We start from the raw sequence: 23,771 nt of genomic DNA on the forward strand, positions 1-23,771 counted from the left end.
GGCTCTCCTCCTTAACCCTTTTCTCTCTCCCGGCTACTCTGCCCTCCTCTCCCCCCCCCCCCCCACCGTTTTCCGGCTCCCTCCGCGGCCTCCCCCCTCCAGCCGGCTCTACTTGTCACTCAGGCTGTCTGTCACCGGCGGTCGCAAGGTGTGCGCCGGTCCTCCGCCGATTGGCTCGTCCGCGATAAGGCCACCACCTTAGAGGCGCCTGGGTTGGCTTAATGAGAGATCACTCACGCCAGGTGGGTGGGACCACAGAGGAGCTGAATGAGAGGGAGGGGCGGAGGAGGAGAAGAAGAGAGAGAAGGGGGGGAAAACTGATTGAAGAAGCAAGAAGCGGCATCTCTAGAAGTCCCTCCCCAAAAAACAGGTACCTGCCGGTCGGGGAGGGGTGCAATCCGAAATTTTGGGGGAGAGACACGTGTTGCGAGAGTCTTTTGTCTCTTGCAGGGGGCCACAGTCGCGGCGCTTCCATATTTAAGGGGCTATTGGGGTGGGGTGGGTGAAAATGTAGCCGCGTGGGCATCCACCTGGCCTGCTTAAATGGGAAGGATCGCAGCTGGGGCTCTCCCTCTGCCCTCTTCAGAGGCACCTGCATTTCGGGACCCGGGGAAAGGTGCGCGCTGGAGGGGATCCGAGAGAGGCGAGACACAGGCAGGTGTCCGAGGGAGAGGGGGATTCTCTCGGCCAGGGCGAGGCGGAGCGACAGAGCTGAGCAATCCACGGTGTCTGTCTTTTGCACGGGGGACAGGCGCGTGGGGAAGGTGGCCCTGGAGAGCCGGGGCATCCCCGCCGCCTTCTTTTGAGCATGCAATGACTGCACCGTGGTGGGAAGCGGCGCTGTCTGGGAAGGCACCGAGTTCTAGAGAGGACACAGCGGGGGCTCTACAAGCCGCACGGCTGTGCATGAAACCCCCCCCCACACACACACACACACAAAACCCTCAAGGCGGCTGGAAATGATTCAGCACCGAAGACAAGGAGCCGGTACGGTTGGAAATGTGGTCGAAACGGGACGCAGGAGGAAGCCGGGCGAGTTTCCGCTTATCGGCAAGACCCCAGGCCGGTCTTTCTTGCTTTGGTGCACCAAACCGGGAGCCGGAGGGCTCGATCGACTGATGGGGTGGCTTTTTCTCGAGTCAGAGATCTGAGGTTTTTTTTGCTTGGAACTCTAGGGCTGGGGGGGGGGGGCTGGAAACCCAGAGAGAGAGAGAGAGAGAGTCGCCCCTAGGCCTTCCTTCTGCCCATGCTCAGAGAGGGGCGGCCCGGTTCCGAGAGACGCGTGCTGCTGGGTCCCCCAGAAATGACCCCCCTTTTTTAAAAAAATCGCGCATTCCTTCAGTCGTTCCAAGGCTCAGGCGACAAAAGAGAAATAAGGATTGGGAGGGGGTGTTTGAAACTCCTGAGAATCCGTCCGCAGACTCCACCCTTGTCTGTCCGGGCGGGGGGGGGGGTGTTTATTATAAAAAGAGGCTCGTGTATTTCTTCGGTGGGCGCCGGACCACGCGTTGCAAGGCGGGCCTGTCAAAATCAAAGGGAGAGCTCGTGAAATGCCGGGAGAGCGAATGCTGAAATTGACACGGAAATTGACAAAGGTCGCGATCGTGCGGACGAAGCCGATTTCCAGCTAGGCTCGGCCACATAACGGCCTGGCCACTGGCGGGGGAGGGAGGGAGCGGTTTTCGGATCCAGGCTGGAGATCTCCTGGAGATCTGGGGATGGAGCGAGGCCACGCCAAAGAGGCCGCCCTCCGAAGCTTCCATTTTCTCCAGGGAGGAGGGGGACGCCTGATCTCTGTCGCCTGGAGAGAAGCGGGGATCCCAGGACATCTCCAGGCCCCACCTGGAGGTTGGCAGCCCTATATCCGACCCAGGGCCGGGCTGGGGAAGGCGCCACCGTCCTCCGAACGCTGCTTTGGGCTCCAGGGCGGATCCGCCACCCTGACGCTCCGCATCCACTGCGGCTGCGGTTGAGTCCGCGTGGGAAGCCGGCACGACTCGCCGGGCGCGTTTCCGAAGCAGAAAAGGCGCTTTCCTCGGCCTGGGAACGGGGACGCGAGCGTGGCGATTCTCGAATCGGAGGGGCTAGAGCGAGGGCTTAAGTGCTTCACAATCCGGTGCGCGGCCCTCGCCCTTCTGCGTGCTTGTTTGCTTGCTTGGGAGTCATTTTCGGTCAGGCACCTGCAGTCGGCTCTCTTCCCCCAGCTCGGCGGCATTCAGAGTGGAAACCTCTTTTATGGTGGGCGGCCTGCTGTTGGGAAGAAAGGGCCGTCTGGCAGGGGCGATCCCCCGCCCTCAGGCACCGAGGGAGCGTCAGGAGTTTCCTGGGGAGCTGCAAAGGGCCAGGTGTGGGCGAGGGACTGGGGAGGAAGCCCCAAGGCAGGGGAGGGACCCGCCTCTGAGTCCACCTGCCTAGGAGGACCCCCCAAGGAAACAACCGCACCAGACGTGGATGCCCTTTCAGACACATTTGGATTCATGTGCTTTCCCACGGTGCACTCAATACACTTCCGTGATCGTTTGCAAGTGGCGTTTACCGTTTCACATGTGCTGAATAAGGCCTCCCTTTCTTGTGTGCAATTTGTCATGGGCAGCCCTGAGTCCTTGTATCTCAATCGCAAGGAGGGAGGGATGTTGCCATGAAGAGAATGGGGGGAAAGGCAATCAGTTACCTCAAAGCATTTCTCCCCAATGATGATGAAGATTTGACATTGTATCTTTGCAGCCCCATTAGAATCTTGCACACAACTCCCTCCATTGCATTCTCACAACCACCCTGCAAGGTAGGTTACCCTGGAAGAACAGGTTCAAACAGTGAGCTTCCAGGGCAATGTGCGTGCCCTAACTTCCAGGCGTACTCCTTGCCAATGGGCAACAGGGGCAGCTCTGTGAGGCCCAGCACTTGGGGGGCAACAGGGAAGAGAGCCACCCTCTGGAAGGAGGAGGGGAAAAAAGAAGGAAAAGCACTTGCTCCCCCTGGAACCTGCCCCATTTGAGTCTTGGGCAGACGATAGCCCTATGAAGATAGGTTGAGGGACTTGGGAATGTTCAGCCTGGAGAAGAGGAGGTTGAGAGGGGACATGATAGCCCTCTTTAAGTATTTGAAAGGTTGTCACTTGGAGGAGGGCAGGATGCTGTTCCCGTTGGCTGCAGAGGAGAGGACACGCAGTAATGGGTTTAAACTACAAGTACAACGATATAGGCTAGATATCAGGAAAATATTTTTCACAGTCAGAGTAGTTCAGCAGTGGAATAGGCTGCCTAAGGAGGTGGTGCGCTCCCCCTCACTGGCCGTCTTCAAGCAAAGGTTGGATACACACTTTTCTTGGATGCTTTAGGATGCTTAGGGCTGATCCTACGTTGAGCAGGGGGTTGGACTAGATGGCCTGTATGGCCCCTTCCAACTCTATGATTCTATGATTCTATATTGATAGCATCCAATTAACTTGATGGATAGTAGATTCAGGATGGACAGCAAGAAAAAGGTCTCTTTACTCACCAAGGGATTAAAATGTGGGGTTGGCTGTCAGAAGATGCTACAGACAGCATGAAAGAGGACTAGGCAGATTCATGGAGGAGAGGTCTACCAGGGACTGCGAGTCATGTGGGCTAAAGGGAACCTCCATGTTCAGGGGCAGTCCCACTCTGAATTCCAATGCCAGGAGGCCTCATCGGACCGCATCTTTGCCCTGTTTTTGGTCCTCTGGAGCAGGGGTAGTCAACCTGTGGTCATCCAGATGTTCATGGACTACAATTCCCATGAGCCCCTGCCAGTGAATGCTGGCAGGGGCTCATCGGAATTGTAGTCCATGAACATCTGGAGGACCACAGGTTGACTACCCCTGCTCCAGAGGAACTGGTTTGCTATTGTGAGAGGCAGAATGCTGGACTAGATGGACCATTAGTTTGATCCCACAGGGCTCTTCTGATGTTCTTGCGAAGGCCTCAGCCTCTCTGCCCTGTTGTTGGACATCCTGTAGTAACTGGTTGGCTGCTATGTAAGTCAGAATGTTGAATGAGACCACAGACCTGCTCTATCAGGGCTCTTCTGATGTTCTTAAGCAAGCCCCATCCTCTCTGTTGGACCTTCAGAGACACTGATGGGCTATTGAATGAGACAGAATGCAGGACTAGATGGACCATTGTTCTGATCCAACTGGACCATTGTTCTGATCCATAGAATCCTAGAGTGGGAAGGGGCCACACAGGCCATCTAGTCCCACCCCCTGCTGAATGGAGATCAGCCTCAAGCATCCAGGAGAAGGATCTGTCCAGCTTGAAGACTGCCTGTGAGGGGGAGCGGTCTTCTTATGTTCTTGTGAAGGCCTCAGCCTCTCTGCCCTGTTGTTGGCCCTCCAGATGAACGGGCCACTGTGGGAGACAGGATGCTGGACTAGATGGACCCCTGGTCTGATCCAGCAGGGCTCTTGTTATGTTCTTTTGAAGGCCTCAGCTTCTCTGTCCTGTTGTTGGCCCTCCAGAGGAACTGGGTGGGCTCTGAGTGAGATCAGAGGCTACACTAGATGGACCACTGGGCTGATCCATATTCTTATGCACAGAGTGAGGGCCCTGGTGTGTGTGTGTGGGGGGGGGTGTTGTGCAGGGGGTCAGTGATTCTGGAGCCCCAGGACCCAGAAATCCTAAGACCACCCCTGTCAACAGCTATACCTCCCTAGCCCGGCCCAGTGAAGCAAAGACTCTGAGGGCACATTCAGCCCTGAGTGGGGTTAATCTGGGGGCCACCAGCTAAGTAGGAAAAGTCTAATCACACTTCGTTGCCCAGCCCTTATGGGGTCTCTCTCCCCAGTTCACGACCTTTCTTATATTACTACCAATTACTTCAAGGCAGGTGGGCGTCTGAGATGACTCATTCAAGCCCTCCTTTCGGTTCAGGTTGACTTCAGCAGGGGACTTCGCTCCAGCGTTGGCAGATGAGGAAATGAGTAATTCCAGTGTGGGCAGGATCACGTTCGAGGCAGGCCCCGACAGCAGTGAGTGGAACAGGCAGAGCATTAATTGCACTCAGGATGTGATGGTCAGGAGGTTAATGGATGCTGCCGTGGATGTGCAGAAAGTGTTCTCTGGAGCACCCTGCCCGTGTTCGCACAATCTTTAATTGGGAACTGTGCCAGGCTGTGCATAACACAGTTAAGGACATTCCTCTCTCTGTCTGTCTGTCTCTCTCTGTCTCTCTCTGTCTGTCTCTCTCTCTTTAGTAGCCTGGGACTCCCCCTCCCCTAATTAATCCAAGCCTTTCAGCATTTCAGTTCTGAGTAAGGATTCTGGGCTCTTGTTTAATAAGTGAGTCAGTGAGAGATTTCATTTCAGACAATTTTTTCCCCATAGAGTTCTGCTGGATCAAACCAGTAGTCCATCTAGTCCGGCCTCCTGTCTCACACAGTAGCCAGCCAGTTCCTCTGGAGGGCCAACAAAACGGCATAGAGGCCAAGGCCTTCATAAGAACATTAGAAGAGCCCTGTTGGATCAGACCAGAGGTCCATCTAGTCCAGCATCCTGTCTCACTCAGTGGCCAGCCAGTTCCTCTGGAGGGCCAGCAAGAGGGCATAGAGGCTGAGGCCTTCCTAAGAACATCAGGAGAGCCCTGCTGGATCAGACCAGGGGTCCATCCAGTCGAGCCTCCTGTCTCACACAGTGGCCAACCAGTTCCCCAGGAGGTCCAACAAAATGGCATAGAGGCCAAGGCCTTCCCCAATATTGCCTTCTGGCTCTGAGATTCAGAGGCCAGCAGAGCCATTGAAAATGGAGGTTTTAAGTCCAAGTTAAGTCAAATCTCCACTCTGTCATGGATGCTCACTGAGTGACCTTGGGCCAGCCACACACCCTGTGCCTTATCTACCTCACAAGGTCGTTGTGCAGACAAAATGGAGGAGAATGTTGCAAGCTATTTTGGGTCCTTTTGGGGGAGAAAGGTGGGGATATAAATGAATTCCTCCCTATGTCAGCCCACCATTTTCTTCTCCAGTTCTTCAAGGCTTGAAGTCTCCTACAACGGCCAACTAAATCTGCACTCGTTGAGAAAATGGGGAGAGGGAAGTGAGAATATCTGTAGAGTGAATCGGCGGGTTCATATTTTGGCCCCTGTCTGCCTGCTCTCCCTTGCCAAGCTGCTTGCCCCCATGTTCAATTATGCATCGTTTGCATGTGGATTTTCCTGTTTCCTGAAGGCAAATCTGCTGGGCAAAGATTGCCAAAGTGGATCGAAAGTGGATTATCCTGGTGAGTGTGGAAGGAGGTCATCCATCGGTCAGCCCAGCTTTCAGGTCAGGCTTTTTTCCAGTCTCGGGGCCTGACTGGGGAGGGGGAAGTGAATTATGATGATAAGAGGGCCATTGTGGGGGAGAATTGGTCGGTGAAAGGCCCCCTGCCTGCCCAGCAATTCTCTTCTGCACATGGTCCCCGTCCCCCTTAGCATTAGGAACCCAGCGCTTGACAGAGAATCTCTTGTCCCCATGATAAAACTGTTCTGATCGAGCAGCGATATCAGGGCTCTCTCAGCCTCACCCACCCCACAGGGTGTCTGTTGTGGGGGGAGGAAAGGGAAAGCCACTTTGAGACTCCTTTGGGTAGGGAAAAGCGACATATAAGAACCAACTCTTCTTCTTCTTCTTCTCACCCACTATGTCAGACTTTTCTCAACCAGGGTTTCATCTAGCTGGCCTTCCTACTAAAATGAAGAACGTAAACAAAAAAAATCTGCATACAGCTGGAAACAAAGGGGATAAGCAGTCTATGTAGCCAGTTTAGTGTAGTGGTTAGGAGTGGGGACTTCTAATCTGGCATGCCAGGTTCGATTCTGCACTTCCCCACATGCAGCCAGCTGGGTGACCTTGGGCTTGTCACAGCACTGATAAAACTGTTCTGACCGAGCAGGAATATCAGGGCTCTCTCAGCCTCACCCACTCCATAGGGTGTCTGTTGTGGGGAGAGGAATGGGAAGGCGACTGTAAGCCACTTTGAGCCTCCTTCGGGTAGGGAAAAGTGGCATATAAGAACCAACTCTTCTTCTTCTATACTAACAAAGCTCTTGAAGTCCCTTCCTCTATGACAGAGACAGTCAGAGAGGTTTCTCAGTGGAACAGGCTTCCTCGGGAGGTGGTGGGTTCTCCATCTTTGGAGATTTTTAAACAGAGGCTGGAGAGCCATCTGAGGGAGAGGCTGATTCTGTGAAGGTTCAAGGGGGTGGCAGGTGACAGTGGATGAGCGAGAGGGATGTGAGTGTCCTGCATAGTGCAGGAGGGTGGACCATAAGAACCAACTCTTCTTCTTCTCTTGAGTGATGAGAGGTAGGCAATGGAGCTTTCTAAATCCTTCTTTGGCACTTTTTAGGCCGAATTTTTAGGGAACACACAAAAATGTCTGATATTGAATCATTACCAAGAAGAAGAACTGTTTTTTTTTTTGTACCCCACTTTTCACTACCCAGGAGTCCCAAAGTGGTGTTTCTTTCCTCTCCCCATAAGAGATACTCTGTGAGGTAGGAGGCGCTCTGAGAGCTCTAAGAGAACTGCTCTGTGAGAATAACTCTAAGAGAACTGCGACTAGCCCAGGGTCACCCAGCTGGCTGCATGTGGAGGAGTGGGGAATCAAATCTGGTTCTCCTGATCAGAATCCATTGCTCTTAGCCACCACGCCACGTTGGCTTCTGGTTCATCAGATTGACAGCTCAAGCTGCTGGCAGCTCTCCATGGTCTCAGGCAGACGTCCTTCATATCACGTACTGCAGGGATACTCAACCTGTGGTCCTCCAGATGTTCATGGACTACAATTCCCATGAGCCCCTGCCAGCATTGGCTGGCAGGGGCTCATGGGAATTGTAGTCCATGAACATCTGGAGGACCACAGGTTGACTACCCCTGATTCGTACTGCCTGGCCCTTTTTCACTGGATTGAACCCAGGACTTTCTGCATGCCAAGCAGAGACTCCTCCACTGTGCCGTGCCACCCCCCAACCCCCCAGGACTGTCACTAGAGATTCCTTTAGCACCTTTACAGACTCACACTATTCCTACTTCACCTTTTTGCAACAGAGACAACACCGACGCTGAGATATGTGTTGGTTTTAACAAGGGAAAGTCAGCCCAAACTGGGTGTGAAAATATATGCGCGGGTGTTTGTACTCACAAAAGAGAAACAAAACAGGAATGGGAATACAGATCAGACCAGGCGGTTTCCAAAATTTCATCTCATTTCCTCCTCCGCCTCCTGCTTTCACTCAGTGGAGGAGCAGGAGCAAAAAATGGCTTTTGGGGGGATGATGGGGTGCAGTGCTGTGACGAAATGCCCCATTGCTACTTAAAAGGACAGTTTTTATCTCTGGGCTGGGGAGAGAGGGGGAAGGGCTGCTAAGCCCCTGCTCAACTTCCCTTTCTCCTGTTAATTGAAATGTCCAGGAAGCAGGAACCTGGAATAGGGGGAGGGAGGGGGGGGCTTCTTCTTCCCAGAACTCTCAGGGGAGGGGCTTCCTGTGGGAGGGCACTGGAAAAGTATATAGGATTGTGACCAGAGCGGTCTTTTCAGGGGGCTTGTGGTTCTTGGTCGTTCGCCTGCTGGTCATCAGGGAAGGAGTCTGATCTTGGAAGAAGGGGTGGGCCATCTTGGACATGTGAGCAAGGCAATGAGATGTTGGGACCTCTTTAAGCCAAGGTGCCTGCCCTGTATTTAACATCAGATAGGACAGGGGTAGTCAAACTGTGGCCCTCCAGATGTCCATGGACTACAATTCCCAGGAGCCCCTGCCAGCAAATGCTGGCAGGGGCTCCTGGGAATTGTAGTCCATGGACATCTGGAGGGCCGCAGTTTGACTACCCCCCAGATAGGGTATGTTTAGCAGAGGGACAGGAGGACTGCGTTTCATCCAGTTTCTTTTGTCCTCTTTTGTGTAACTCTGTGCTGAAGATCTGCTTTTTAAGCCTTGTTCTTTGAATAAATCTTTCAGATATTGGAAGTGGGCCATGGTTACCTGATCCACATAGCGCTCCCCCACCTCAGAAACACTAATGGAAGTATAAAGGGAAGACCCAGAGGGGTGGACCCTTGCAGTATCTCAACCCCCCCAATGCTCAGGAGCCAGGGCTGTGGGAGACCACAGAGGCAAGACTTCAGGTGTGAAAGGGGATGCTAAGGGTCCTGGCTCTTCCAGATGCGACCTTGTACTTTAGCCAGGTGGTGGTGGCAATCACCCAGAGATTTCATTTTGCCACCTGTCTGGAGTTGGCAACTAACCAGAACAGGGGACAAGCAAGGACAGAACTGAGCAAAAGCAGGCTGGTTTTATCACAAGTGTCATGATGTAACTTCTGTGCAAGCAGCTAGGAGTGATGTCACAGTATCCATGACACTCTAGGAATTTCCCTGATCTCTATGGCTTTTACCATAGAGACTGGGGAAATCCCTACAGCATTTCTGATGTTGTGATGCGTGCAATCACTTCCCCCATTCTCTGTTCCTCAAATGCTCCTATTAATCACCCTATGCCTCACACTGACCCTCTAATCTGGGCCAGGATCTAGGGCACAACTGTATCATCAGCTGCAATAAAGGAGAAGGTGCATTTGTAGCTACAGCTTGGAGGTTTAAGTACTGGAGATTCCAGAGGCTCTCAGATTTGCTGAAAATCTCTCTCTCATACAGACTGGCATCAAACTATCAGTTTGTCACATATTTTAAATTCCATTTATATGCATGAATGTAAGGTTGTGTGATCCCTGGTTTGATAGTAGTCCATGTGAAAGGGACTTAGGAGTTCTGGTGGACAATAAGTCGAATGTGAGCCCACAGTGTGATACGGCAGCTAAGAAGGCGAATGCGATCTTAGGCTGCATTGCAAGGAGCATAGAATCTAGAGCAAGGGGACTTATAACATCACTCTCTTCCGCATTGGTTAAGCCTCATTTGGAACAGTGTGTCCAGTTCTGGGTGCTGCAGTCCAAGAAGGATGTTGACAAGTTGGACTCTGTCCAGAGGAGGGTGACTGGGAGGGTGGAGGGGCTGGAACCCATCCCTTCTGAGGAGAGGTCGAGGGAGCTGGGCCTGTGTCGCTCGGAGAAGAGGAGGGCCAGGGGGCGAGAGGATCGCTGTGTTCAACCACATAAAAGGCAGGCATGTTGAAGAGGGGGCCAACTTGTTTCATGTGGCTTTAGAGGCAAGGACTAGGAGACCTGGGTTCCAACGATGGGAAAGGAGGTTCCCCTGAAATATTAGGAAGCCTTTGCAGATGGTGAGAGCAGTTCATAGATGGAATAGGCTGCCTCGCAGGGTGGTGGGGTCTACTTCGCTGGATGTTTTGAGGAGGAGACTGGTTGAACACCTGTTGGGAGTGTGTGATTTTTAAGTCCCCAAGAAGGTGGCAGGCTGGGCTGATCCCTTCCAGCTCTGTGTGTGATTCTGATTTATTCTTTCTCTGAGAATCGCAAAATGGAGGCTACATTTGTCCCCATCCTCTGTTTTGCCCTGGCAACCTTCCTGCAAGGCATGCTAGGCTGGGACTAAATGTCAAGACTGACATTGGAGCTTCATGGCAGAAGACCCAGATTCGAATCCCCACTCTTGTCACAGAAGGTGGCTGGGTGACCTTAGGCCAATCACGCCCTCCCAATCTAACCTACCTCAAAGGGTTGATGTGAGGATAAAAGTTGAGGAAAGGAGACTGACGTAAGTCACCTTGGATCCCCACTGGGGAGGAAGGAGGAGTATAAATGAATTAAATAAATATTGTGGGGAGAGGAATGGGAAGGCGACTGTAAGCCACTTTGAGCCTCCTTCGGGTAGGGAAAAGCGGCATAAAAGAACCAACTCTTCTTCTTCTTCAGTAATCTCAGGGCTCTCTCAGCCTCACCCACCTCACAGGGTGTCTGTTGTGGGGAGAGGAATGGGAAGGCGACTGTAAGCCGCTTTGAGCCTCCTTTAGGTAGGGAAAAGCGGCATAAAAGAACCAACTCTTCTTCTTCTTCTTCTTCTTCTTCTTCTTCTTCTTCTTCTTCTTCTTCTTCTTCTTCTTCTTCTTCTTCTTCTTCTTCTTCTTCTTCTTCTTCTTCTTCTTCTATTTGCGCCTGGCTCTCCCAGGTCTTTGCCTGGCGCTCTAGCCTCCGTGCCACGTTGCCCCTCTGCAGTCCAAAAGCTTCCTCCTCGGAGAGTAGCGGCCTAATGTGATTCTGAATTGAGGTCATGAATAAAAAGCGTCATCGGGGCTGGCTTGCAATGGAAACAGGCCCGAGGCTTTGGAGAAATCACTACCCGTTCTCGGCCGGAGTCCCATGATCTCTCCACTCGGCCGGGCGTATGAATGCCGGCTGCAAGGTCAGAGGTTTGACCCCAGCAGTTCCCAAACTTTCCTGAGCTGCCACCCGCTTGGCTCCCAGGCCACATCCCTAGTGCTCCCCCCCTCCTCCTCCCACACACATACGAACACACACCACTTTCCTGGTGGTAGGTCTACTGCAGATTCAGAGCACAGTATGTTACCTACATTTCCTTTTTGGTGGTTGTCTAGTGGCCGTGTTTTAGTCCGTGAAAAAAAAATATATATATAAGTTCTTTGTAAAAGTCATTTTTAAGAGCCACTTTGAATCTCCATTGGGGAGAGAGAGAGAGAGAGACAGTGACAGAGAGAGACAGAGAGACAGAGACAGAGAGAAACAGAGACAGAGAGACAGAGACAGAGAAAGAAAGAGACAGTGACAGAGAGAGACAGAGACAGAGAAGCAAGCAGTGGAAGATCCCAGGGCCAGGAGCAAGCAAGAGAAGGATTTTCCAGCCTCCCAAAGATGGAGACTTTTGGGGAATGGTAGCCAACCCTGGGTTACGAAATTCCTGGAGATCTGGGGTGGAGCCTGGGAAGGAAGTCTGAGGAGGGGAAGGAGCTACGCAGGAACGTGACCCCATCCAGCCTACCTTTTGGAGCTGTCGTTTCCTTCCTTACAACCCCATCTCTCGGAATGGGAGACGGATGAGGCAGATTGTTTAGTAGATAATACCAGCTTTGACGGACCAAAAGTCTGGCCCGGTAGAAAGCTGCTTCGTGTGCTTGTAGGGTAAAGCAGATAACAATAAGAGGATTCCACAGCAAAGTGGCGGTGGGGGAACCTTGAAATGTAGTCGTGTCTGCTGAATTGAAATCTCATTCCGCCTTGGTCAAGTGGATACATTCTAGCAACGCTTTGTTCTGGGGGCAGAGCTGTTTTCCTGGGAACAATGAGGCCAAATCGACACGATGGTTGAGAACCAACGTGACGCATCTTCTCCTCTTCTTCTCCTTTCTCTTCTTCTCCTTTCACTGTTGACTTGGAGAGGAAGGCAGAAGGTGGCCCTTGAATGTTGGTAATGAGAGGCAACACTAGGGGAAGGCCTTGGCCTCTATGCCCTGTTATTGGCCCTCCAGAGCAAGTGGCTGGCTCAGGTGTAAAAACAGGACGCAGGGCTTGATGGACTACACCTGTGATCCAGCAGGGTTCTCTTCAGGTTCTCATGAAATTAGCCTGCAATAGTTGGCCAGCTGCATAAGTGTACAGTCTATGCCAGGGGTAGTCAAACTGCGGCCCTCCAAATGTCCATGGACTACAATTCCCATGAGCCCCTGCCAGCAAATGCTGGCAGGGGCTCATGGGAATTCTAGTCCATAAACATCTGGAGGGCTGCAGTTTGACTACCCCTGGTCTATGCTCTCCTGCATCTTCTTTCTCAAAACAGGTAGCCAGATGCTTTTGGGCATGAGAGGTTCAATCTCCTGGAGCAGTGGTCCTCAACCTGCGGGCCGCGGCCCGGCGCCGGGCCGCAAAGGCCATGGCGCCGGGCCGCGGCTCCCTCTCCCCGCCCCCCCCCGCAGTAAAAAACTTCCCAGGCCGCAAGCTTGCGGCCCGGGAAGCTACTTACTGCGGGAGGGCGGGGAGAGGGAATCAGGGCCGGCCCGCGCCCGTGCAGGCCGCGCCTGCGCGGCCCGCGGGTGCGGCCCGACCCACGGGTGCGGCTCGCGGGCGCGGCCGGGCGCGGCTCGATCCGCGGGTGTGGCCCGCGGGCGCGGCCGGGCGCGGCTCGCGGGCGCGGCTCGATCTGCGGGTGCGGCCCGCGGGCGCGGCTCGATCCGCGGGCGCGGCCCGCGGGCGCAGCCCGAAGCGTGGGCGTGGCCCGCACGGGCGCGGTCCCTGCGGGCGCGGCCCGATGCCCTGCCGGTCCCCAGCCTAATAAAGGTTGGGGACCACTGTCCTGGAGGAACATCATGATGGATGTTAGAACATCAGAAGAGCCCTGCTGGATCAGACCAGTGGTCCATCTAGTCTAGCATCCTATCTCACACAGTGGCCAGCCAGTTCCTCTGGAGGGCCAGCAACAGAGGTTGAGGCCTTCATAAGAACATCCAGAACCCTGCTGGATGGCCTCCTGAATGGCCAACAACAGGGCATAAAGGCCATGACATTCCCTTGATGTTACCTCCTGGGATTCATCCCCTGATTATGGAGGTTCCCATCATTCACCATGGCTAATGGCTGCCACTTATCCTCTGTGAATCAATCTAATCCCCCTTTGAAGCTGACTATTCCTGCAGCCATCACTACATCCTTTGGCACTATATTTCACATTTTACTCACTCTTTGTGTAAAGTAGTGTTCCCTTGTGTTCATCCTGAACCTACTGCCCATCAGTTTCATGGGATGACCTCAAGTTCTAGCAGTTAAGAGAACAGGAGAAAAATGTCTCATCGTCCATTCCCCCCACCCCATGTATCACTCTTAGAAACCTCTATCATGCCTCCTCGGAGTTGTCTCTTTTCTGCACTGAAAAGCCCCAGACTATTCCCCTGCCAAGGTTATTTGTACATCAGTTAATCAGTATTACCAGTCGGATGCCTATAACAGATCTAAATGACATCCATGGTGTGTATCAGCGACCATGCATAAAAATTACAGGGCATGCATGGACAAAGCAGTCTGGAAAGCCAGATCCGTAAAGGGTAGGGGGTGATAAAATGTCTGTACAGATTATTTTCCCACTCCCACCCCCAACCAGAACTGCTCCAACTCCGAGCTGGATTCTCACCAGACCAGGACAGAGCAAAGCAAGGGAATGCGGGAGTTTCGTGGTCTGCAAGTTCCTTTTGAGGAAGGATTTGTGATTTCCGAGGAACCCAATCCGCCGTGACAGCTGTCCCACAACCCTTTGCCGTTTCTCAGGAGTGAGAGCCAAGTTCTCTGCAAAGGCCGACTTTCCCAGTGCTGGAAAACGAGCTGCCCAGAGTGCCAACAGATGTTTGCATCTGACAATGGAAACATTATATACTTTTATTTCTCCTTTATCTCGGGGAGGAACAGGGCATCCGTTTGGCGGCAGTTTCCGGCTCTTTGGCATGGGAAAGGAGGTCTGATCAGGCTCCTTTGTCACCGAGGAAAGCACTGCGGGGAGGTGGGAGGGTGACAGGCCTGGACTTGTCTCTGGTCCGAGGAAAGGCAAAGGACATAATAATGGTGATGATAATTCTATAATGTAATGTATTGTTGTTCATAGAATCAGAGTAGGAAGGGACCTCCTGGGTCATCTAGTCCAGGGGTAGTCAACCTGTGGTCCTCCAGATGTTCATGGACTACAATTCCTATGAGCCCCTGCCAGCGTTTGCTGGCAGAGGCTCATGGGAATTGTAGTCCATGAACATCTGGAGGACCACAGGTTGACTACCCCTGATCTAGTCCAACTCCCTACACTATGCAGGACACCCGCTTTCCAAATTAAATTATTAGTTAAATTATAATGAATTATATTATTAACTGATTGGACCACCTCTATTAGGGTCTTGTGAAAGGTTGGGGGATTCATTCATTCATTAATTCATTTATTACATTTATATACCTCCCCTCCCAGCGTCCTGGCTCATGGCAGTTTACATCCAATAAAAAAACCATAAAATCATCATAAAACCACATAAAACCATCAAAATTACATACATTGCAAACATCAAACCCCAAAACGCCCTGCAAGAAGCATCAGAGATGTGTAGTTAGCACATTAAAATTGCTCACCGAAGCACGCCAGAGCATGCAACCCTAATATGGCCTCTCTCCTGTGTGAACTCTTCAGCTTCGATTCAGATCACTTATCACCTTAAAGCTTTTCCCACAGTCTGCACATTTCTGTTAGTCTGAACTCCCCTTCCTTCCTCAAACTCGTCTTGGATAAAGGACTACCAGCCCTCCACCAGGGCAAACAGTACACCGACCAGATGCCCAAGTTTTAAATTTTCAGGACACTCAGTTGCCGACCTAAAAGTAGTGCTTCTCTTACAAAGAAATTTCAAAGGGTGATCAGAAAGAGAGACGGCTGAATTGCAGCTGCTAAAGACACTCAAGACAAGGTGTCCTCCTGGACTGAATCAAGACCTAGGTTTCCTTTCTCATTATAAATGCTGATTTCTCCATGCCTACTAACCATCTGCATATCACACCCTATTCAATTACCTACTTTGTTCATCTGGCTTCTGAAATCACTCCACTCTCCAAGATATAAGGACAGGTGGACTCATATTCTAGCTGTTCTCTGAAGAAGTGAGAAGTGACTCACAAAAGCTCACCCCTGCCACAAAGGTTAGCCTTGATGATGCTACTAGACACTTGCTCTTTTCTACTGCAGACAAACTAACGTGACTACCCATTCTTGACCTACTATGCTAGCAGTCTTCTCCTAGACAAGGTGAGTAAAAATCTGAAAGCCACCAGAAGTTGTGGTTTTGACAGAGCTCTTTTGAAGGGCACGCAGACTTCTTGGAACCTCGGCTTGTGACACATCTGACTTCCTGTTGTTTGCGTCTTCTGTGCTCAATCGTGGAAAATGCCTGAATGCCGTGCAGTTAGGCTCCACCTTCTGTGTAGTTGCCTGAATTGTTGTCTTCAGAGGGCACCCACTGTGGTCGCAATGCAAAGAGGGAGATCAGTCAGACAGGGGGACGTCCCATGAGTCTGGTGCCGTGCTTTCGGACAGCAGCTACTAATCTGGAGAGCCGAGCTTGATTCCCTGCGTCCAGCCAGCTGTGGGGGGGGGGGCTAGTCACAGTCCTGATAGTGCTGTTCTCACAGAGCAGTCCTGTCAGAGCTCTCTCAGCTCCATCTCCCTCACTGGGGTGAGAAAGGGAAGGACTATGTAAGTTGCTTTGGGACTCCAGGTAGTGAAAAGTGGGGTTTAAAAACAAACTCTTCTACTACTACTACTAGTACTTTACAATGGAACACTCTGGCATTTTGCAGTCTACAACCTGGATCTCAGTGACGATACCATTGCTGAGCACAGGGACATGCCCAGAAAGTGCTGTGGCATCTAGGCCATACGTAACATCTTCCATCACCATCCCACTCTGTGTTCGTGGATGGGAAGGTCGGAAGAACTGGAGTCATAATGTGGATGCATCTGGCCCCAGGAGTGGCTTTGATGCTCATATGTATGTTGCGCGGTAGACCATGCGAAGAAATATTAACCCCAATGCACTGGGTGGGGGGAGGGGGTGTGTGAAGGAACTCAATCTGTAAAGGATTCTGCAAATGTTGTTGCTGAAAGTTCGATTTACATAAAAGGTTGGAGGTTGGCCACCCCCTCACCTTCTTTCTAGTCTGCAGGGGATCTGTTCAGACATTGCACAACAAACCGTGGTTTGAAATAGCTGACTTCTGTAAAGCTCAACAGTAACTCTTGCGCCTTCAAACAGAGAGGTGAACTGTCATTCAGAGCTGCTCGTCTTCTCTCCGTTTCCACCTGCTCTAAATTCGGGAGCCTCCAGAAGCAGAGAAGTTGCTGCAAATCTGGTTTGACTATTCAGATCTCATAGCAAACTGTGGTTCGTTGCAAACCATGGCTCAAAAGCCACATCTGGCCATGGTTTCTGATTCTGTTTTGCTAGTTGATTGCAAAAGGAAGAAGACGAAGAGGAGGAGGAGAGGGTTTTCGGTTCAGAACAGATATATCTAGCCATAGTAACACTTCTTTCACCTTGTTTTGTCAAGCTGTCTCACCTGAGATAGCATCGGTATCATTTTTTTAAAGTTTACCTATTTTAATCTGGCAGCTCTTGAAATGCATGCAAATGTTTCCTGAAAAGCCAGTGCTTTGTTTACACAGAATAGGTGAATGATTACCCTTTTTGCTCGCTTCTCCTGGGAGCATAGCCAAAAGGAATGCGATTTGAACGTCAGTCCTTTAACCATGTTTTCAAATACGCAATAAGCTTTCTTATGAATCATAGAATCCTAGAGTTGGAAGGGACCTCCTGGGTCATCTAGTCCAACCCCCTGCACCATGCAGGACACTCACAACCCTATCGCTCATCCACTGTCACCTGCCACCCCCTTGAGCCTTCACAGAATCAGCCTCTCCGTCAGATGGCTCTCCAGCCTCTGTTTAAAAATCTCCAAAGATGGAGAACTCACCATTATAGATATGAGATGGAGTCTTCAAGCAATGACTGGACAGATCCTTCTCTTGGATGCTTGAGGCTGATCCTGCATTGAGAAGGGGGCTGGACTAGATGTCCTGCATGGCTCCTTCCAGCTCTATAATCCCATGATTCCAGTTCATAAGCCATGGCAACTAAATGGAGCCTCTATGATTAGAGGCAGTATACCTTGGACTACCAAGGCACAACACAAGATGATGATAATGATGATGATGATGATGATTTTCTTTTTGTATTCTTCTGACTTTCCCTAGCCAACTCAGGGAAGATAACATCAAATATCAAACCAATCAGTACAATTAGTCTATGGGGGAGCTTACGGTGCCTTCTTGGGGTTTGTGGTATGGCCACCCTATGAAACAGGCTTCTGGAGCATGGCCATGTTGGTCTGCAGTGAGATTTGAGTCCAAGAGGACCTTCACGACCAACAAGACTTTCGAGAGATAGACGTCTGAGAGTCCAGACTCCCTTTGTCGGACCCAGTGGTGTAGAAATGCACGCCTTTTATCCCAGAAGATGTGTGAGTGTGTAGGGGTGTGGGTGTTATTGTTGTTGTCGTAAAGGAAGCCTGTAAAGGGTGCCGAGCTACACTGGAGACTGTAATCAGCTTATCGAGAGCAGAGAGGGCACGCTTGGGGGCAGGAAATTAGCAACCGTGGTGAGATCAAAATCCTCCATTCCTGTTCAGCCCTGGGCGGCGGGGCGGGGTCTATTGTTCTGAACTTGTGAATTTGAGGGATTATGGATTAGACAAAACATCTATCTCGTCTTCCACAAGTGCTGCTGCTTTCAACCTTGGGACATTTCTGTCCCGAGAGCCAGCATTGTGTCGTGGTTAAGAGTGGCGGGGTGTAATCTGGAGAACTCCTCCTGAACATGCTGCCAGCTGGGTGGCCTTGGGCCAGTCACAGTTCTCTTATAGCTCTATCAGCCCCACCCACCTCACCAGGTATCTGTTTTGGGGAGAGGAAGACAAGAGCCTCTTGTGGCGCAGGGTGGTAAGGCAGCAGACATGCAGTCTGAAAGCTCTGCCCATGAGGCTGGGAGTTCAATCCCAGCAGCTGGCTCAGGGTTGACTCAGCCTTCCATCCTTCCGAGGTCGGTAAAATGAGTACCCAGCTTGCTGGGGGGTAAACGGTAATGACTGGGGAAGGCACTGGCAAACCACCCCGTATTTAGTCTGCCATGAAAACGCTAGAGGGCATCACCCCAAGGGTCAGACATGTCCCGGTGCTTGCACAGAGGATACCTTTACCTTTACCTAGACAAGTTCATTGTGAGCAGCTCTGAGACTCTTTAAGCTGTCCAGTGCAACTTCTGCAGCCTGACACCCTTCCAGGATCTGCCTGTCCTTGAGTTGTGCAGTCCAGTGGCCTGGTCAGTTGTCCGCTGGGTGACCCACAATCCATTCAGGCCTGCAGCAAATGGGGATTTAATGGTGGGCTTACACTCATTGGTCAGCTGGATCTCTGGGGTTTGTCCCAAACCGGAATCCAAGTATAAATAGATCGAGCACGGAGGTGGTGACGTTCGCCCTGCCACCTCCCTCGCGGAGAGAGGAGCCTAGAATGGATTCCGAATCCTTTCCAGTTACAGCCGGCCGAGATAAATCTATAGGTCACGGATCGGAAACCAAATAAAGAACAAGCCTGACGTGGCCAGTTCGTTCGATTGGGTGACGTGGCCTACAAAACATCGTTGTTGTTGCGTTTTAGCACAAGATGACTGCTAAAAATAACAACAATTTTTCCCCTGATATTTTTTGGACTTGCTCGGATAGGAATGTGTCGTATTTCTGCGTCGTATTGGCTGCAACGGAAACATTCACTCATGTTCGATTGGGCCATCTTGGCAGCTGTTTGGTTAGAATCATGGGATCACAGAGCTGAAAGGGACCTCCAGGGTCATCTAGGCCACCCCCCTGCGCAATGCAGGACACTCACAAAGACTCTGAATAAAATCTGGTGCGGAGTCGTTAACAGGGTACCCATTGGTTCCCACGGACACCTTTCCTGGTGCCCACCAACACTTCTTCTTTTTCACCGGCCAAATAAAAGGGAGAAGGGGACTTTTGACAGCTGAAATGTTTACATCAGGGATCATGGGATCCAGCCGCAGTGAGGGTCTACAGTGGAAAGGGGGTCTAGACAGGACTGGGCAGAAGCTGGTCGCATAAGGGCCATGCAGTGGAAACCTCCCATGAAAGAAACTGGACTACCTACAATGTACCTACAGAAGGTGGTTGAAGTCAGTTTGGATTGCCAGCTCTGGGGTGGGAAATACCTGAAGACCTTGGGGAATGGAGCCAGGAGTGGGCAGGATTTGGGGCAGGGAGGGACCTGGGTGGAGTATAATGCTATGGAGTCCACCTTATGAAATAGCCATTTTCTCCAGGAGAACTGATCTCTGTCCCCTGGAGAGGAGCTATACTTCCAGGGGATCCACAGCTCCCACCTTGGGGCAGTGGTGCTAGTTCTGGGTTGGGAAGTGTCTGGACATGTTGGGGGTGGAGCCAAGGGTGGGTGAGATTTGGGGTGCGGAGGGACCTCACTGGAATAAACTGATCAGGAGTCCCCCCTCCAGAGCAGCCATTTTCTCTGGGGGGACTGATCTCCATCGCCCAGAGATGAGCTGTAATTCCAGAGGATCCCCTGGTCCCACCTGGGGGCTGGCATCCCTAACACGCCAGCCTCCTGGTAGGGGCCAGAGATAGAATTTACAACCACTCTCCAGGTGGCAGAGACTGGTGCCTCTGGGGGTTGGATTGCCAGCCTCTAGGTAGTGGCTGGAGATCAGTTCAGCTTGGGGAAATGGCCATTTTGGAGGATAAATGCTATGGCAACTTAACCCATTGAAGTCCCTGCCCCCTAATCCTGCCCTCTTCAGGCTCACCCCACCCTTCCTGAAATCTCCAGAGATTTCCCAAGCTGGCCCTAGAGCAGGGGTAGTCAACTTGTGGTCCTCCAGATGTCCATGGACTACAATTCCCATCAGATTTTGAAATTATAAATACTGTCCTAAGCCTATAAATCCCCCCCCCCAAAAAAAAACACATCCGTTTTTTATTGCTCTGAAGAACTCGAAGATGGGCCAGTTCCAGGTCTACTTATGTCAAACAGAGTCAAGGTCACAGCGTCCTGCTTCATGAGAAGATACGGGGGACAGTTCAGCCTGTAGAACTGCAACCCTAAAGCCAAAGAGCCACGGAGACTCACTTGTATGATGAGCCAACAACCTTGTAGGCACCTCCGTGTGGCGATAAAGATGGAGCGGTCAGAGCAAAGCTTTCCTTTGAGAAGAGCGGTGAGCAAGGAAGGGAGTTTCCTGGGAAGAGATCAGTCAGAAAGCCCCAAAGAAAATAATAATGAGATAATAAAGTGGCATCGTTGGATAAGCAAAAGAAAAAAAGCAAGCAAGCAATTAATGACACAAGCAAGCAATTAATGACACTTCCAAGGAAGGAGAACTCACCACCTCCCGAGGAAGCTAATTCCACTGCCCCATTGAAGATGGGGCAGTGGAATTAGCTTCCTCGGGAGGTGGTGAGTTCTCCTTCCTTGGAAGTTTTTAAGCAGAGGCTGGATAATCATCTGCCAGAAATGCTGATTCTGTGAACTTGGGCAGATGGTGAGTAGGTGGGCAGAAGGGACTGTGTCCGAGCTTGGCTCTTGAGGCCCTTTCTTTCCTGCCCAGGGAAATGCCAATCACCACTTTGGGATCAAAAGGCGAATTTCTTCCAGGCCAGACTGACCAGGGATTCTGTTTTTGGGGTGCATCATCTGGGCACAGAATTGGCACCACTGTGGGTGGACATGTGGTTGTGATTGTTCTGCATTCTGCAGGGAGTTAGACTAGCTGGCCCTGGAGGTCCTTTCCAACTCTATGATTCTGTCGCTGGATGTAAAAAGAGAGAATCCGATGCACTTTAACGGCACTGAGAAGTACGAAAGGGATACATTTGATCCCCCTGGCTGATGGAGATAAGAGCAATAAAAGGGCACTCAAGGGTAGTTTCCTGGTTACAGACTGCCCAGATGTTGAATGTGTTCCAGACAAGAAGCATCTGCTACCCAGGTTGGCTTGAGGGAACCCGTTCATTTCCCACAGCTATTAGCCTAGCACGACAAGCAGAGAACTATGGAGTCGGAAATTCGGGTCACTTCTGAAAACGCTGAACTCAATAATACTTAACCAGCAGGCTTGCAATGATAATTTCCGTCATAGATAAGCATATGGCAGTCTTGTGGTTTCCCTTTAATTTAGGCCATCGAGGCAAGACAGGCACAAGAAATTACTTCTTCACACATTTGTAAATTAAATTGTAGAATCATAGAATCATACAGTTGGAAGGTTCCATATAGGCCATCTAGTCCCACCCCCTGCTCAATGATGGGTCAGCCTCAAGCATCCAGGAGAAGGATCTGTCCAGCTGCTGCTTGAAGACTGCCAGTGAGGGGGAGCTCCCCAACTCCTTAGGCAGCCCATCCCACTGCTGAACTGGACTCCTAGAATCCTAGAGCGGGAAGGGGGCACATAGGCCATCAAGTCCCACCCCCTGCTCAGTGCAGGATCAGCCTCAAGCATCCAGGAGAAGGATCTGTCCAGCCGCTGCTTGAAGACCGCACCCCCCTGATTTCTACTCGTGACTGTTTTATGTATAGCTACTGCAGGTTCTATCATCTGTTGCCAACCTGGTTGACATTGGATGTATGGCAACTTCTGGTTTAAAGAAGGGATATCAACTTCTAGGTGGCCCTGGGAGGTCTCTTGGACCTACCATGATTCCCCATAGTACAGACCATAGTTTCCTGGAGAAAACAGCTGGTTTGGAAGGTGGACCTTATGGCATTATGCCTGGCTGAGGTCCAATCCCCCCAAATTGTGTCCTCCTCCAGTTCCACCCCCAAAATCTCCAGGAATTCTCCAACCCAGATCTGGGACCCCTGCTTAAAAGGCCACAAAACAGGACTAGACAAATTCATGGGGGATAGATCTCGTAAGAGCCGTTAGTCACTGTAGCTAAAAAGAACCTCCACATTTAGAGGCAGTATACCTCAGAATAATGTCAACAAGGGAAGTCTGCTTGCAAATCTGATTGGCCATGGTGGGAAAAGAAACATGGGACTGGGTGAATCATTAATCTGATTTCATAGGCATGCCAACCTCCAGATGGGTATTCATTTGGACTCTGGTGTTGTAGAAGGCTTCTGTGGGTTCCATGGACAGCAAAATTCTGACTTTATGGATTTAGGCAGACTGTGAGTGGGTGGGCAGGAAGGGATGTACCAGGGTTTGTCTCTTGTGGCCCTTCCTTGCATGCCCAGGGAATTGCCATTGTGAGATGGTAGGTGAATTTCCACTAGGCCAGGCTGTATTCTGGAGATTTATGGTGGGGGGGGATCACTTGGGCATGGAATTGGGGTCATCGTGGGTAGGCATAATGTGAGTTCCTGCATTCTGCAGGGGGTTGGACTAGATGACCCTGGAGGTCCTTTCCAATTTTATGATTCTATGAAATGAAGAAGAAATGAAGATGAAAGGCAATGAAATTCACCAACATTCTTCTTTATTAAGACAGAGTAGGCTTTCTTAATAGAGCCTCTTTTGGCGCAGAGTGGTAAGGCAGCGACATGCAGTCTGAAGCTCTGCTCATGAGGCTGGGTGTTCAATCCCAGCAGCTGGCTCAAGGTTGACTCAGCCTTCCATCCTTCCGAGGTCAGTGAAATGAATACCCAGGATGCTAGGGGGTAAACGGTAATGACTGGGGAAGGCACTGGCAAACCACCCCATATTGAGTCTGCCATGAAAACGCTAGAGGGCGTCACCCCAAGGGTCAGACATGACTCGGTGCTTGCACAGGGGATACCTTTACCTTTTAGGCTTTATTAACCCTAGGGTTTCTTCACAGCCCTGGGAGGGTTTCCCAGATGGGTAGGAGTTAATTGGTTTTATATATTTTTTTAAAAAATTGTTAATTATTTATGCATGATATGATCATGTCAGTCTCTCCCTTCCCAGAACGGCTAATGCTGGGCATGGAGGGGGTTGGAAGGGGAGGGGTCTCAGGTGGGTGTGTCCACAGCTCTGCTCCCCAACCATATTCTGCACTTCTGGGGTTTCTTGAAGCCTGAAGAATGTTTCAGGGGTTTCTCAATGGTAAAAATGCTGAGAAAGGCTGAGCCAGATCCGGAACAAGTTCTGGTTATACATCTGTTTTTGAAACAAAATTTTCTTCTGTGGCTTTTAGCATCCATACAAAGGAAACCTTCAAGCAAAGGTTGGATACACACTTTTCTTGGATGCTTTAGGATGCTTAGGACTGATCCTGCGTT

General features: G+C 51.1%; 1 protein-coding gene across 2 annotated transcripts in view; it reads left to right on the forward strand.

Annotated features, from left to right (window-relative positions):
- Positions 1-305: 305 nt before the first annotated feature.
- SLCO4A1 (solute carrier organic anion transporter family member 4A1) overlaps positions 306-23,771 on the forward strand; it is a 61,291-nt gene continuing 37,825 nt past the window's right edge. Inside the window, exon 1 of one of the 2 annotated variants that reach the window (XM_077335796.1) lies at positions 306-370. The gene's annotated coding sequence lies outside the window, so the exon portion shown is untranslated. Of the gene's footprint in view, positions 371-883; positions 988-23,771 lie in introns of those variants that run through there. The other variant, XM_077335798.1, reaches the window with a different exon arrangement.

Source organism: Paroedura picta, chromosome 4, assembly GCF_049243985.1.
Source record: "Paroedura picta isolate Pp20150507F chromosome 4, Ppicta_v3.0, whole genome shotgun sequence".
NCBI lineage: Eukaryota > Metazoa > Chordata > Lepidosauria > Squamata > Gekkonidae > Paroedura > Paroedura picta.